The following is a 17,222-nucleotide window of genomic DNA, read 5'->3' as shown; positions in this document are numbered from 1 at the left end:
TATTCCATGCGCATCCCAAAAAACAGAGGCCATTACTTTGTCAGCGGACTTTTGAGTCTTTCCACGCTTTGGAGACGGTTCACCGGTCGCTGTCCACTCAGCCGACTGTCGATTGGACCCAGGAGTGTAGTGATGGAGCCATGTTTCATCCATTGTCACATATCGATGGAAAAACTCGGGTGTATTACGAGTTAACAGCTGCAAAAACCGCTCAGAAACATCAACACGTTGTTGTTTTTGGTCAAATGTGAGCTCGCGCGGCACCCATTTTGCACAGAGCTTCAGCATATCCAAATATTGATGAATGATATGACCAACATGTTCCTTTGATATCTTTAAGGCCTCTGCTATCTCGATCAACTTCATTTTACGGTCATTCAAAATCATTTTGTGGATTTTTGTGATGTTTTCGTCGGTAACCACCTCTTTCGGGCGTCCACTGCGTTCACCGTTCTCCGTGCTCATTTCACCACGCTTGAATTTTTCATACCAATCAATTATTGTTGACTTCCCTGGGGCAGAGTCCGGAAACTCATTATCAAGCCAAGTTTTTGCTTCCACCGTATTTTTTCCCTTCAGAAAACAGTATTTTATCAAAACACGAAATTCCTTTTTTCCATTTTTTTTACAATAACAAAAGTTGCTTCACAAAAGACGCTCTATCTCACAAACTAATTGACTTACAGACGTCAAATTTTGAAACGAATCATTTGAAGGTTGGTACTATATAAAAATAATATGCATTTAATACTAGCGACGCCATCTATGTGTCAGACCGGGGACTTATCAGCCAACTTGTTATTCCAAGGAAGGAAGCAGAAACAAGTTTAGTTCGTTTTTAGCAATTATACATGCTCCATTTATATCGTTACCGGTATTATGCAAAAGTTTGAAACCCGGAGTGCTTAATTGACAGATGGGCGTAAGAAAGCTTTGGGCCATTCAAATCCCCCGGACCTGATGGAATTACTACGGCGGAGTTACAAGCAGTGACTGAAAGAATTATCCCTTGGTTGACGGTGATATATAAAGGATGTATAAACTTAGCATATATTCCAGAAAAGTGGAGGGAAACAAAAGTCTTTTTCATACCGAAAGCGGTAAAAGCCTCTCACTCGAGTGTGAAGGATTTCCGACCAATCAGCTTATCCCCATTCCTACTTAAGGCTCTGGAGAGGATGATAGACATTTATCTTACAACTAGCGTGGATTCAAGTTTGCTCTCTCACACTAGGACAAGCAAACATACAAAGGCATTTTAACAGAAGCACTCCCCAAGGAGTAGTTCTATCACCTCTTCTTTGGAATATTGCTATAAACAACTTTCTGGTTTCCCTAGAAAAAAAAGGATAAAAGTGGTGACATACGCAGACGATGTGGCTCTAGCAGTCAGGGGAAAATTCCCATCCACAATCAGAGATGTTATACAGAGAACCCTCCGGATGACTGAGAAATGGGCGAAAGAGAATGGTCTTGGAGTAAATCCGGCAAAGACAGAATTAGTCATGTACTGCAAAGATCGCAAAACTCCCACGGTTAAGCACATATCCTTAGGGGGTATTGAAATTCCCTTTGGTGAGTGTGCACTTGGCGTTATTCTGGACAGGAAGCTGAACTTTAGGCTTAATATTGAAGAAAGAGCGAGAACAGCCACGATAGCTTTGTACTCGTGCAAAAAGGCAATGGAAAAAAGTGGGGACTAAAACCGACGGCAGTGGTTAGACCTATAATGCTATATGATGTTGTCGTTTGGTTGCTGGCACTTCAGCAACCGACAGGTTTAGATAAAGTTCAGCGTATGTCGTGCTTGTGTATCTCAGGCGCATTCAGTAAGACAGGAACAGATTCCCTTAATGTCATGCTGCATCTATTGCCTTTAGACATTTTGGCCAAACAGTCAGCTGCAACAACGGCTGTGCGAGCTATCGCTGTGTTCGGAAAAAATGTATGGTCACAGTTCGGTCCTCTAAATAATACCAGATGTACCTAATGCAGTGGATTACACTATGGCGAAACCAATTTTCGACAAAAAGTTTGAAACTCTAATTCCCAACAGTGAGGCGTGGTTTACACAGGGGAATAAAAGATATATAGATTTCTACACTGATGGCTCCAAATTGAATGGACAAGTGGATTTCGGAGTATATTCTAAAGATCTGGAACTTCGAATAGAGAAAAGATTACCTAGTCACTGTAGTGTTTTTCAGGCTGAAATATTAGCAATAAGAGAGGTGGCGAATTGGCTGAGAAGTACTGTTCCAAAAAATTTTGGCATTTATATATACTCAGACAGTCAATCCTTGGACTCTGTGTTCCTTAACTCGAAAACTGCCATCGAATGCCGCAAATCTCTCAACGAGATGGCTGAGCAGTAGAATATTCACCTAATATGGGTGCCTGGCCATAGGAACATACCGTGAAACAGCGAAGCAGATGAGTTAGCAAGGCTAGGAACTAACATATTCCAGGGGAACTAGAATCTGTTGGTATGTCTTTGGCTACCTGCAAGCTCTTACTGTGTGAGAAGGCTGTCATGATGACAAATGTTCGATGGGAGAATTGCAAGGGTTGTAACGACACCAAGCAAATATGGCCCCATTTAAACTTGAACCGCACACTAGATATGCTAGTATTCTCAAGACGTCAGATATCACTTCTGATATCTGCTATAACGGGTCGCTGCCTGATAGGCGAATGTGCAAAAACTATTGGTGCGAAGTGTAATGACTACTGTACACGCACAGAACATGTTTGGACATGGTTGCGGCATCATTTAATGCTTATCTAGAGTATGTAATTGTCGCGAAAACCATGTATTTGGTCTTTGTAAAAATAATTTTCGAGCGGAGAAAAATATATGTTTGCAATAAGCATTAAAATGGTTCTCAAATGCCGCAAACATGTTCTAGTATTTAAATGATAGGATTTGAGACCATTATATGGTCGGGAAAATCATGTACCTGACCACTAAATTTTTTTACTTTTTGCTGAGAAAAAAGTATTTTTATAGGTTATATATAGACATGTATAGAACCATTACGTGACATTGTTTTCGTGACCATTTAATTTTCTAACTTGTTTGCGGCGAAAATAATTTTATAAAAACATTGAGCAGGTACACACGATTTTCATTTCGAGCGTCAGTCGTGTGTTGATTGTGTCTTGGAATGGACGGAGAATACGGAATTATTGTGTTTTGTGTTAATTTATTTATTCAGAAGTGGCACGTGGTTTTATGTGAACACAAAAAAGGAAAGTGTAATTGAAAAAATGTACATGATTTTTGATCTGCATTTTGATATAACATGTGGTATCATTTATTTCTATTTGCTGTTACATGATGTCTGCGTTGGTACATTTGATGGGCACGAAGTAAATATGGAATAATTACTTATTGTTGAAATAAAACCAAAATGCAGTGTGTAAAAATATGTGAAGTTTGCTTGACATTATAAATACAAATAAACAATGAATTAATTTATAAATAAATAAATACAAATAAATAAAGTTAATTTTGTGTTTTCTTTTCTCAAGTGGCGTCCTTTTTTCGACCAAGAAAATTTTTTTTCATACAGATCAAAACATTTTAGGTTGTGACCATGTTCTTTTAACTGAAAGAAAAACATTTTTGACGAATACCATAACATTTTAGATCGTGACCATTGTCTTTTAATGGAGACAAAATTCTTTTTATCAACATAATAACATTTTAGATGAGGACAATTTTATTTTTCTTAGAACCATGTTCACTGAGCCTACATGGTTGCAGGTGAAAATGTTACATGGTCGCCGCAAAAATAGCTACTATCATATTATTTTGCTCTTCGAATATGATTGTGACAATCATGTTTCTTCTCTGCGTGTATGAGCTGTCATGATGCGGAGGAAAAGGAATTAATTAAACGCCTCTTGTGTGAGTGTCCTGCATTTTGTGTGAGGCGTAAGCGAATTTTAGGGGCATATAGCTTTAAATTACTGGCGGAGCTGAAAAACCTGTTTTTGGAACAATCTGGTTGGTTCAACAAAAGAAAATAATATTGAATTCAGTGGTTAAAACTAGAAGTGCCCATATGTAATAGGTACTTTTAGTTAATTGTGGTACCACAATGGACTGAATAGTCTAAGTGAGCCTGAAACTTAATCGGGCTGTCACTTTAACTTAACCTAACCTAATGATAGCCATCACAAGGCTGTCTTTTACAACTGAGGCAAACGATCTTTGATCCCGTTTAAAGCATTGCAGTTCATCCGGTGATCGTTCCCTTTTGCCAGCTTCAAGAATTCCTTGAGCCCATTTTAAGGAATCGCTGTGCTTAGCCGACAACGTGCTTGGGTGGTCAGATCCTAATTTCTTTAGGATAAACAAAGCATTTCTGCGTTCTTTGAATCTCTTTCGTAAAGGATTACCTCCTTTTGATGTCGTTACCGCACTGAGGAGCAAGCATATTTACCAAATAGTAACGATATAGTTGTTTCAAATGCTCGAATGGTCACCACAAAGCCCAGATCTGTTAAGGAATGTCTGACTGCGACGTGCAAGATAAAAATAGGTGGTATTCAATTTGTTATCCTACCAAATATTTCACATAAACAAATGTTCGGAGCTAACTTTCTCATCAACATTGACCAAAGGAATTTTGAATCCGATGTGCAAATTTACATTTCGCTCCATTTGGCCCCTTTATCTCAATTTAATTGAAACTGTATCAGTGGTGAAAAAGGTGTCGATAATACCACGGATACAACAATTAGGGTCACTCGAAAAAATAACAACTCGAAAGAAACATCATCGGCCTGACGTCTATGTATCCGATTTCGAACATTTTGGACGAGATACCCCTGTGAATAAATATTCACAGTAGTCGTTAAACTCATATAAAATACTGCTGTTGTAGCAGGTTGTTTGCTAAAACAGCAAACAATCTGTTATTTTGGAACAGTAGACATACTGCTGAAAAGTCAGTAGTTTGCTGAAATTTTCTGCTGATCCGAATAAAATTATAAATTCACTTAAGTCTATTTGAAAGTAGAATTACTGTTGCAGTAAGCCAAAAATAGTGAAATAGTACACATTAAATAACTTTAAACATTAAAAACATTTGGGAACAAGTCGCCCTTATTTAATAATTGACCCACACGGAGATCGGGGTTTTTAAAGAGAGATTTTTATACAACAAACATCTATGAAAATGTGGTTAGCATAAATATATATTGCCGATCTATAAAGACCCCTTTTCATTTCACATGCAAAACCAAACTCGATGAAGATATTCTAGAAGGACTATATTTTTGAAACGGATTTTCTAATACGAGCAGGAATTTTCATATCCGAAAAAATATAATTTTTTGAGAATATTTATTCGTATGTTTATTTCATAACAAAGCAGAAAATATGCAGTTGATAGTGAAAAACAATATAATCCAAATATATTTCATGTAATTTTGCATAACCAAATCGGACAGTGGGTAGCCCTTTTGTCGTCGATAGTCTCACGGATTCTATCGTTGAGGTACTTATTCGATGCTGGGTTGATGACATTCTTTCACATGGTCCGACAGGAAGAAGGAAACTCGCAAGTATTTGGTGGCTAATTTGCAAGAAAACGTTTCCTGCAAAAGAACAACGGTTTGGTTGCTTGTGTGGCACATAATTATTAAAAATAAACGTTGTCCAGATCAACACCAACCAGCTCCAACCATAAAACTTAACTGGTGATGCAATTTCATTTGCGAACAAACAAGTAACTCCGCAAGACCTCTTACCAAACTAAACAGTCGTACGTTGAGAATGGAGGACCATAAGATAAAACAATTTTGCATTTTGACATAGACGCCGAGTTGGAAATGAGCCTCATTTGTCAAGATGATTTTTCGATGAAAATCCGAATTCTCTGACAAGAAAAAATTATTTTTACCTCCTCTTTCATATGATAGCATGCTTATTTAGTATTAGGTCTGTTCGCCTACTTTTATAGTAAATATTATCAGTAAAACCTAGCAAGAGAAAACATTATTCTCTTTGTTTAAAATTGCAAAAAAAAAGTACGCGAATGGCATCCAGTAACTATTTGCGCATTCAAATTTCAGCTTCTAAAACATTAAAGTGAAAGAGACTGAGTTTGACAGTTATCAGATTGAGAATTTTTTTGCTAGAGTGTTTGATAAGAAAAAAAAAATGTTTTTAATGTTTTAGAAGCTGAAATTTGGAATATACAAATAGTTACTGGATTGCGTTCGCGTACTGTTCAGCAATTTTAAGCAAAGAGAGCTATCGACTTGAAACTTGGCACAAGTAGTTGTTATTGATGTAGGTCGGATGGTATTGCAAACGGGCCAGATCGGACCACTTTTACGTATAGCCCACATATACACCGACGCTCTGATTTGGCTTGCGGAGCATCTTGAAGGAGCAAAATTCATCCGATCCGGTTGAAATTTGGTACATGGTATTAGTATATAGTCTCTAACAACCATGCAAAGATTCGTATATATCGGTCTATAATTATATATAGCCCCCATATAAACCGAATCCCAGATTTGGCTTGCGGAGACTCTAAGAGAAGAAAATTTCATCCGATCAGGCCTACATGGTGTTAGGATATGGTCTCTAACAACTACGCAAAAATTGGTCCAGATCGGTTCATAATTATATATAGCCCCCATATAAACCGATCCCCCGATTAGGTTTGCGGAGCCTCTAAGAGAAGCAAATTTCATCCGATCCGGCTGAAATTTGGTACATGGTATTAGTATATAGTCTCTAACAACCATGCAAAAATTGGTCCACATCGGTCAATAATTATATATAGCCCCCATATAATCCGATCCCCAGATTTGACCTCCGGAGCCTCATGGCAGAGCAAAATCCATCCGATTCGGTTGAATTTTGGTACGTGGTGTTAGTATATGGTCTCCAACAACCATGCAGGAATTGGTCCATAATTATATGTAGCCCCCATATAAACCGATCCCCAGATTTGACCTCCGGAGTCCCTTGGAAGTGCAAAATTCACCCGATCCGGTTGAAATTTGGTACCGGTCTTAACAAGTAAGGAAAGTCTAAAGTCGGGCGGAGCCGACTATATTATACCCTGCATCACTTTGTAGATCTAAATTTTTGATACCATATAACATCCGTCAAATGTGTTGGGGGCTATATATAAAGGTTTGTCCCAAATACATACATGTAAATATCACTCGATCTGGACAGAATTTGATAGACAAAATCTATAGACTCAAAATTTAAGTCGGCTAATGCACAAGGGTGGAACACAATGTTAATAAAAAAAATATGGGAAACATTTAAATCTGAGGCAATTTTAAGGAAACTTCGCAAAAGTTTATTTATGATTTATCGCCTGATACATATGTATTATAAGTTTAAAAAAATTGGAGTCATTTTTACAACTTTTCGACTAAGCAGTGGCGATTTTACAAGGATAATTTTGCTATTTTGACCATTTTTGTCGAAATAAGAAAAACATATATATGGGAGCTATATCTAAATCTGAACCGATTTCAACCAAATTTGGCACGCATAGCTACAATGCTAATTCTGCTAATTTCAATCGGAGTTAAAAATTTGCCTCTGTGGTCATATGAGTGTAAATCGGGCGAAAGCTATATATGGGAGATATATCTAAATCTTAACCGATTTCAACCAAATTTGTCACGCGTAGCTACAATGCTAATTCTACTCCCTGTGCAAAATTTCAACTAAATCGGAGTTAAAAATTGCCCTCTGTGGTCATATGAGTGTAAATCGGGCGAAAGCTTCTGGGTGTTGCAAACATATGCACTAACTTATAATACCCTATTCCACAGTGTGGCGCAGGGTATAATTATATATAACCATATCGGTCTTAATTATATATAACCCCCATTTAAACCGATCCCCAGGTTTGACCTCCGGATCTCTTGGAGGAGCGAAATTCATCCGATCCGGTTGAAATTTGGTACGTTGTGAAATTTGGTACATTGCGCTAGTATATGGCCGCTAACAACCATAACAAAATTGGTTCATATCGGTCTATAGTTATACATAGCCGATCCCCAAAAGTAATCTACCAACATTTTATTTCTACACAGAGTATACAGATTGGTTGTGATAAACGAATTTATTGCCAACCTCCTTTTGGCAGTTGCAGGTACTATCAGTTGGCAGTTGTGTCACCCGAATGAGTGTGTAAATATAACCATAGCGATAGGCGGTAGGCGAAACATTTTTGCCGCAACGGCAAATACAATAAGCTTGACGGCGAATAATTACCTTTTTCACGTTTCCTAGCGTTTTTGTTGTCAATACAGCATGCTTTGACAATATTAAACAACGTAGTTGAATAAAAACATACAATGGCTTGTTATTTGTTGAGTTATTTCAATACAAAAATAATCTACACGTGTCCAGGCAACAGCAATTCCTAGTGGTGAGTTAAAAAAATTGATAAGCGATGGCAACACTATACCAGTTTTCGCCAAGGAGTTAGAATAAGTTTTAATTTAGCGACACGCCGCTAACCGTCACGGTATTCCGTCGCGGATTTTGGGCTTCATAAGAAATACACGTAAATAAGTGTTCGCCTACCACCTATCGCTATGGTTATATTTACACACTGATTCAGTCGATACAACTAATATCACATATTGTGTTGGTTGGGTCTGCCGACGACATTGGTTGTGTTTACCTTCATAATTCGGTTGTGTTGCCCAACCTTGATAATAGGCATGACCGAATTAAAAACCAATTCCTTTCCAGTTAAATATTTTATTAGATTTAAATCCCGAATCCGAAGTACCCTAACATGCAGGACTTATAAAGGGGACTGATCCGTAACATATTACATAAACATCTGGACCTGTTTTAGATATGGGCGTAAAATGGTTCAGTCGATTACTATCAGGAATTCCAACCAAACTGTTTGCCGTGTGTATAAACAATGACGGCAAACTTTTACTCCGGTTTACGTGAAATTCTGCAGTGATAGTAAAATTGGCATTATAGCTAGATACGCTATATTTGGTCGAAATTGGATCAGATTTAGATATATCTCTAATACATATATTTCGCCCAATGACGACGGATGTCATAGTGTCGGAAATTTTGTACATAGATGGTATGGAAAATGTACATCTACAGAATGGTGCAGGGTGTAATGTAGCCCACCCGCCCGACTTTAGACTTGCCTTACTTGTATACTCATCATCATTCTATTGTAATAAATTTATCATTCCGCTTGTAACGCAAACGAAATATCGATTTCCGACTATATAAACCTATATATGTTCTTGATCAGGGAGAAATTCTAAGACGATATCCTTCTGTATTTCTGGCTGTGTGTCTATTGTAATGACGCTATAGCTTTCAATAATGAATTTACCGTGCTGAAATTTTACACAAACTCGTCTTTTGTCTGCATGCAGGTCAAGTTTGAAGATGGCTTTAATATAGCACCATATAAAGTGATGCTCTGAGTTGGGTTCTTTAGCATCGAGACATCGCAATTTCTATTCGAGTTGCTTGAAAATTGAAATCTATAGATATTTTGAGGCCCGCAAATATGTGTATGGAATTTGGAGTGCATCGGTCCAGACCGATTTCCGCTCTGACTTCTTGTGTTTCTCGAAACCGACATTTTATCCGATTTTGTTGAAATTGGAAAACTACACACAAAAAATTATGACCAAAATTTTTTCAATTAAACACTTAATTGAATTTGGAAACGGATTCAATTAATATGTTAATTGATTCAATTAATTATTTAATCAAATCCGAATAAAAACCAATTAAAAAAATGATTGATATTTGTTACGTTTCCAATTAAAATATTAATTGATTCAATCAATTTGTTAATCAATTCGGAAATAATTTTCAATTACAAACGTGATTGACATTTTTTCCGTTTCCAATTACACATGTGATTGATCCAATCACCCTTGTGATTGAAATTGAATAATTTTGAGCAATGGAAAGAGCGAAAAGAGAACAAGAGAATGGGTATTTATTCAACAAGGTATGATGGAGAGATCAGTCTGTTGAAGTAACTCATAACGAACGGTTGGGTTTTTGTTTTTCGCGTAAATTGAAAAACATGATTGGCGACATTCTGTCTGCGGCATTCAAAATGTGTGTATAAATATTTTGAACGCAACAACAAATCATAGCAAAGGGTTGAAATAAATAAAGTGTGCAACAACAAATGGCCACGTGGTAAAGGTTTGCAAAAAAATATATGAGAGAACGGATTTGAAATTACCTGTGTTTGTGTTTTGTAGTATTGTAAAAATGGAAAACAATCTACGTTTATTGAAGGTAAGAAATTATGAAATGTGAATACCGTTTTCCATTGAAGCCTGTTTACATTAAACGGACTAAAATAATATATTTTTTTTCATTTCTTTTAGTGACCAATTTTATTTCGTGAAATTGGCCAATCAATCCCATCAACTCCATCATTTTATCAAATATATAAGAATATGTTTGCAATAAAAAAGTGGGTACCGTATTGATCTTTTAAAATTATAAATTTTTTTCACTCCTAGTTTTCTTAAAACCAAGAGCGGTATGTGCTTGTTGGAAGATTCACCTTGAAGTTGCGAAGTGGCGTTGGCATTAAATTCCATTTTTGTTTTACCTGCCTTTTTCAGTTTGAACCCAAGTAGAGAGCAGTATATCTGGTATATAAACTAATGAGCTGAATTATGTAATGGTAAAAAAGTTCTTTCTTTTGGATTTAAAAATATGAAAAATATCCGAAAATAATAAAAATATTTATTTTCCATTTATATTTTTTTCTATTTCCAGAATTTGCAAAGTATCATCAATATAATACCAAATATTACATTGCTTTCCCATTATTTTTGTCTTTGATTGGTTCAAATTTTAATAGACGATTTTAATGTGTGGAAATTTTGGAAAGGAATTGTTACTAAAATTAAATTACCGAGCTCCTTAATACACCTTTTTATGCTAAAAGACTACAACTGCAAAAGAAGATCTGCAACCTGGAACTAAGAATTGAACTTGATATTCTATGCAGGTAATATTTAACAAAATTAACTTTTAATTGAACAAAATTAATTTCGAATTATTCTGTTTACTTTCAGAAAAACTAATTTAGCTTACAGTCTGCTGATTTATTGGAAATCTAGGCGCATCTACATATTAGAAGGAACGTGCTAACATGGTTATTATTATAAGGAAGGTAATGATTTATATAATTTTTTCACCCTATAGTTGTTATTGATAGTAATTGTATTTGTAAGTTATGTTAGAACAAAACACAAATGAAAAGAACCAAATTTATTTGTCTATTGCATAATTAAAAAAATAATAAAATATTAAATATTATAAGAAACACATATTTTCTTTTATTTCAAATAAAACTAAATACGGTTTTGGGGTCGCAATATATAAAATTTTTGATCGAAATTTATAACCAATTTCAATTAATTATTTAATTGAATGAATCAAATAGTTGGTTGATTTTTGTCGCGAAATTAATTAAAATTTTAATTGATTCAATTAAAACTGTGATTGAATTTTATGTTAAGAATCAATCACGTTTTTAATTGATTCAATCACGCAATTAATTGATTCCGTTACAAAAGTCAATTAAATTTTTAATTGAAAATCGTGTTGGTTTTCAATCAAAATGGGTGATTGATACTATCATTTTCGTGATTGAAGACATTTCAATTAAAAAAATGATTGAATCCGCGATTTTCGTGATTGAAATAAAAAAATTTTTTTTGTGTGATAGAGATAATTTGGAAAAATTGGAAAAATTTGGTTTATATTGGTATAGGTTTGATATTTTTCTCATATACACCGGTCTCTCGAATTATATTCTTCAGGGACAAGAAGGAGCGCTGATCACCCAAATTTCACGGGACTAGAAGTAAAACCGATCTGCTTTGGAGAGTAGATTTTACCTCTTACAAAGTTGAGAATTCAATCTGAACCTCAACCTCCGAATTTATGTTTCATACATGCTAGAAGTGCGGCACAATGAGTTGGGTTCTTTAAAAAATATTTCCAATACAAACCATTGTTTTGAATTTCTTCCCCACATCCTCTTCACAGACCATTCTTGCTGTGTTACGATCACAAATAGCAGATAATATCGATATTTTTTGCCATTTTTTGTTTGTTTTAAAGTTTCAAATAATACAAAAAATTTTTCGACTTATTTTCATTAATACAAATGACATTTAAAAAATTCGAAATGTTATTCGGTTGTGAATACTATATGAAAATGGTAACTCACAACCAATTATCTTTTAGTACGACAGAAAAATTGTTAAAAATCTCAACTAATGTATGAACAAATGCATGTAGGTACAGAAAATTGGTATAATCAACTTTTATTTATTTCTAAATACAGCATGTTGTTAAATTCAACCGAATTCAAACAAATATATTCTCTGTGTGTATAGAAAATTTTGTCAAAATTTTATTACTATAGAAAATTTTGTCAAATTTTATTACTATACAAAATTTTGTCAACATTTAATTTCTATAGAAATTTTTTTCAAAATTTTATTTGTTGTAGTTTTTGATTTCAGCTTAAAACCATGTATTGACTAAACTACAAGTGTAGCTTAACCAACAGAGGAAAAGAATGTTTGTCAAATTTGTTTGGGCAAAGCCCTATAGCAAGATGGTTGGATGGACGCACGTTTCGGAATTACCACATTCCTCATCAGCATCCTCTACTTGCAGCAAAACTATCAACAAATTATCTGAATAAATTCAGGCAGTTCACTAAACCCAAAAGTGGACCACACTTGACCCTTCCGAAAAAAGGTTTTACATGATAGCCGGATTATACCGAAATAAATTCGTACAAACATATCTCTTTTCCTTTGCCACCGTCAAATAATCGATTTGAGTGCAGTTGGCTGGGTTTATTTTGAGCGTACTTCCCCTTTTTTCATTCGTTTTGTTTTGTTATTGTTGTTTTTTTTTTCTTTAATCATTGTTGTTGTTTTTGATTTCAGCTTAAAACTATGCATTGACTAAACTACAAGTGTAGCTTAACCAACAGAGGAAAAGAGTGTTTGTCAAATTTATTTGGGCAAAGCCCTATAGACTGGCCGCCCTATAGACCTGTCTGGTATGCTGCCTGATCTTTTATAACGCTGGATCTCGGGCTCTAGAAGGTGAAGATCAACCCTTACATTTCTGGGTGGAGGGTCCACAATGACAGCTTCGATGGCAACCCAAGAGGTACTGCTTTGGCAACATGTAATTGTGTCGACGCACTGGGATGATCTTGGTCTCCGCATAAAGGCGATCCAGGGGTATACTGCGGAGACATCCTGTTGCGGTTCTAAGGGCAGCGTTCTGACAGGTCTGTATGTTATTCCACTGCGTATTGCTCGTTTGAGGAGTCCACACTGGCGCTGCATAATTTACCACTGGCCGGCCAATTGCCTTATATGTAGTTAACAAGGTTTCTTTGTCCGCACCCCAAGTGGAGATATCCTCAAATTTCTTGCAGTGAAATAACTGGTAAGATCAGCGAGGTAGACATTCAATCGATCGCAAATGTCATCAACAATAGGTCCGGATACCATGATTGTGCAATTGTCCGCATATGACACAATCTCGACGCCGTCAGGAGGGGTGGAATCGAGAAGAGGTAAAGGTTAAACAGTGCCGGAGATATCATCCCGCCCTGGGGAACTCCCTGTTTAACTCTACGGGGCTAGACTTCTTGTCCCTGAATTCCACGTACGAGTGGCGTCCACACATATAATTCAGAACCTAACGCTTCGTTCCTGCCGGTAGAGACGTATTCTCGATGTCCTCGAATAATGTGGCATGGTTGACCGTATCGAACGCTTTCGATAGGTCAAACGTCACGAGGACCGTCCTATGACACGGCTTGGGCTGATTAGGTCCCCTATTGATATGTCTCGAAACGGCATGTAAGGCTGTCGTCGTACCATGTACCTTAAGGAATCCATGTTGATGGTGGGCAGCTGGAAAATTCTCCACATGGCTGGGGAGGAGTAGTGCCTCAAGTGTCTTGGGTACTGGCGAGAGAGGGGATATCGGTCTGTACGATTCACCTTTACTCGAATCTTTGCTTGGCTTCAGTAGAGGAATCACTCTTCCCATCTTCCAGACATCGGGTATAATGAGTGATTCCAAGGACAAATTGAGGAGTCTGGTCATGTACTCAACTCCCAGTATTCCCAGATGCTTTAGCATTAGCATTGAAATTCCGTCGGGGCTCAGCGCCTTGGATGGTTTCGCGCTGTTGATGACATTGGTAACTTCAGCTGCGGTGAATTGTGGTGTGTCGTCGGCTCGGAGACCACGTATGCGACGAGTGGCTCTCCTTTTCGCTCTATCACTCTCGGGATGCTCGTCAAACTGTCGGTTGAAGTATTTTCTGCATCTCTTCGGATCAGTCACAGTCACGTCGCCAAAGGTGACTGAAATCTCATAATCCCTTGTACGTGTACGTGTTGTTTCTGATAATTGGTTGATAGTTTTGTTGCAAGTAGAGGATGCGAAACGTGCGTTCATCCAACCATCTTGCAGCCTATAGGGCTTTGCCCAAAAAAATTGACAAACATTATTTTCCTCTGTTGGTTAAGCTACACTTGTAGTTTAGTCAATGCATGGTTTTAAGCTGAAATCAAACACAAGAACAATGTTTAAAGAATCCGTCTTCTAAATTGCCGTCTTCTAAATTGCAAGGTAGTCCATATGTGGTATATATTAAACTAAAAAAGGCCGATTAAATATAATTAAGTTTGACAAAATCTTCTATAGAAATAAAATTTTGATAAAAGTTTCTATAGAAATAAAATTTTGACAAAATGAAATTTTGACAACATTTTCTATAGAAGAAAAATTTGGAAAAAATTTTCTATAGAAATAAAATTTTAACAAAGTTTTCTATAGAAAAAAAATTTTAAATAAAAATCCTTTATTTTGCCAAGCCTGAGATCTATTTGATTTTATTATTTTTAATTCATCCGTCCTAATATTTCGCAATTTTCGTTGAATTGCTTCATCAGAGGTGTATGACCTATAAACATTTTTTATAATATTAATTAATTAATTAAGTTAAATTAAATTAAACACAAACAAAAAGCGCGGTATAAACAGCAAAAAATTTAAGTGTTATGAACACATGTTAAAGTTTGTTTCGATCTGGCAACTCCTTCATATAGAAACAGGTGTTCAAAAAAGACGCATCCGCAATTTTTTTACAATGGAAAAATTAGAAATGCGTGCTGTCATTAAATATTTACATAAAAAAGATTTATCGGGACAAGAAATGCCTAATGATATGTTGAATATGTTAGGTGGAAGTGACCTACAGCTCAACCGTCGAACGGAACGGACGTGTTTTTTAATAGCGGATAAACTCATCGTAATACGTACCTACTAAGAATTTCAAGTGTGGTGGAATATTAAGCCTCCATGCAGCGAAATTCAAAGTCATCTACTGGGTTGCTAATTTCAGGGCCCAGTGGACGGGTATCGACTGGAGTTATAAATCTGGGCACTGACCAAGAGTTAGGCCCAATTAGTCGACCTGTAGACGGGTCGATAGGTGGCGACACTCTGACAAGTCAAACTTTTTCTAAGGTAACGACATCAAAAGGAGGTAATCCCTCACGAAAGACATTCAAGGAACACAGAAATACTTTGTTTATCCTAAAGAAGTTAGGATCAGTCGACCTAAGCACGCTGTCGGCTAAACAAAGCGATTCCTTAAAATGGGCTCAAGGAATTCTTGAGACTGGAAAACGGGAACGATCGCCGGATGAGCTGCCATCCTCCAAAGGGATCAAAGATCGTTTGCCTCAGTTGCTAATGACAGCCTTGTGATGGCTATCATTAATAAAGAAGCATTGGACGGTATGGTTCCAAAGCAAAAATGGGGGGAAATTGAGAATGCTCCGTCTGTCGTCTACTCACATGTCCTGGAAAAGTTTCCCGGCCCAGACACCAAGAGGCTGGTTGGTATCAAGGACGATTTAAGCTGATCGCATTTAAGGACCAGAAGTCTGCTCTGATACTAATTGGTGAAGTTTGGGAAGGAGCTGCTCTAGAGTTAGTCGAGAAGAAAGAAATACCGGCTAGACTAGAGCACATGCGTGGACACCTGCAAACTCTTCCGACCCTGAATCTAGTTTAAACAGGCTGAAACGATGCAATCCAGATCTTCCAACAGCTGATTGGAAGGTTGGCCGTTTGGATGAAGTGGATGGACCAAGACGGCATGCAGTGTTTATATTGAACACTCAGTCTTTGCCACATCTAGCAAAGTCCCATTGCCCTGTATGTTATGGCTTTCATTATATCCAAATGAAGGTATATAAAAACGATCAGCTAAATGATGCAGAAATGGACAAGCCTCTGTCTGAATCAGAAGTAAGCGGATCCTCTTGCGAAGCCGTATGCGTGAGGAGGTTTCTACTGCCTCAGAACCAAAGTTGAATCTATGGTTATTGCGAGAGTCACCGAGATCTCTGAAGAGGACATTCTTGATGACTCGATTGAAGCGGCTGATGTGACGGTTGTTGAAAATCTCGATTGTCCTACAGATCCTCCAGATAAATCTTCATCATTGTAAGGCTGCATGTGCTGCCTTAAAAGTTCTCCTGAAGAAAGGGGACATAGACATAGTTATTATTCAAGAACCATATCTTTATAGAAACAAAATATGTGAATTAAGTTCTCCGGGGTTCAAACTATTGCAGTATACTGGTAATGATGTAAATCGAGCCTGTATTATTGCTAAAAACGAGCTTAACTTGTTTCTGCTTCCTTCAATGTGCAATGCAGACACTGTCGTTGCCAATTTAGAAATAGCCAAATGTAAATATTGGGTATCTTCGGTCTACATGGGACATGACAGGGAGATGCCTCCATGTGCCGTCAAGACCTTAGTTGAGGAGTCACTGAAAACAAAGACGAAACTCATTATGGGATGCGATGAGCATCATAGTATATGGGGAAGTAGTAATACAAATGCAAGGGGAGAGTCGCTAATAGAGTTTATTTTGCCAATTTAGAAATAGCCAAATGCAAATATTGGGTATCTTCGGTCTACATGGGACATGACAGGGAGATGCCTCCATGTGTCGTTAAGACCTTAGTTGAGGAGTCACTGAAAACAAAGACGAAACTCATTATGGGATGCGATGCGCATCATAGTATATGGGGAAGTAATGATACTAATGCAAGGGGA

The 17,222-nt window shown here is 36.9% G+C and overlaps 1 protein-coding gene and 1 long non-coding RNA gene across 3 annotated transcripts in view; both read left to right on the top strand.

Moving 5' to 3' along the window:
• LOC142225770 (alpha-N-acetylgalactosaminidase) overlaps positions 1 to 17,222 on the top strand; it is a 336,310-nt gene that overhangs the window by 54,276 nt on the left and 264,812 nt on the right. The gene's annotated exons all lie outside the window — the stretch shown is intronic.
• Positions 10,798 to 11,356, top strand: LOC142225775 (uncharacterized). Its single transcript, XR_012719414.1, has 2 exons — positions 10,798 to 11,036; positions 11,104 to 11,356. It is a non-coding gene; the product is annotated as an uncharacterized LOC142225775 (long non-coding RNA).

This window comes from Haematobia irritans, chromosome 2, assembly GCF_050003625.1.
Source record: "Haematobia irritans isolate KBUSLIRL chromosome 2, ASM5000362v1, whole genome shotgun sequence".
Classification (NCBI taxonomy): Eukaryota; Metazoa; Arthropoda; class Insecta; order Diptera; family Muscidae; genus Haematobia; species Haematobia irritans.
The sequence above is the reverse complement of the archived record's forward strand: the minus strand, read 5'-3'. Positions and strand labels throughout refer to the sequence as shown.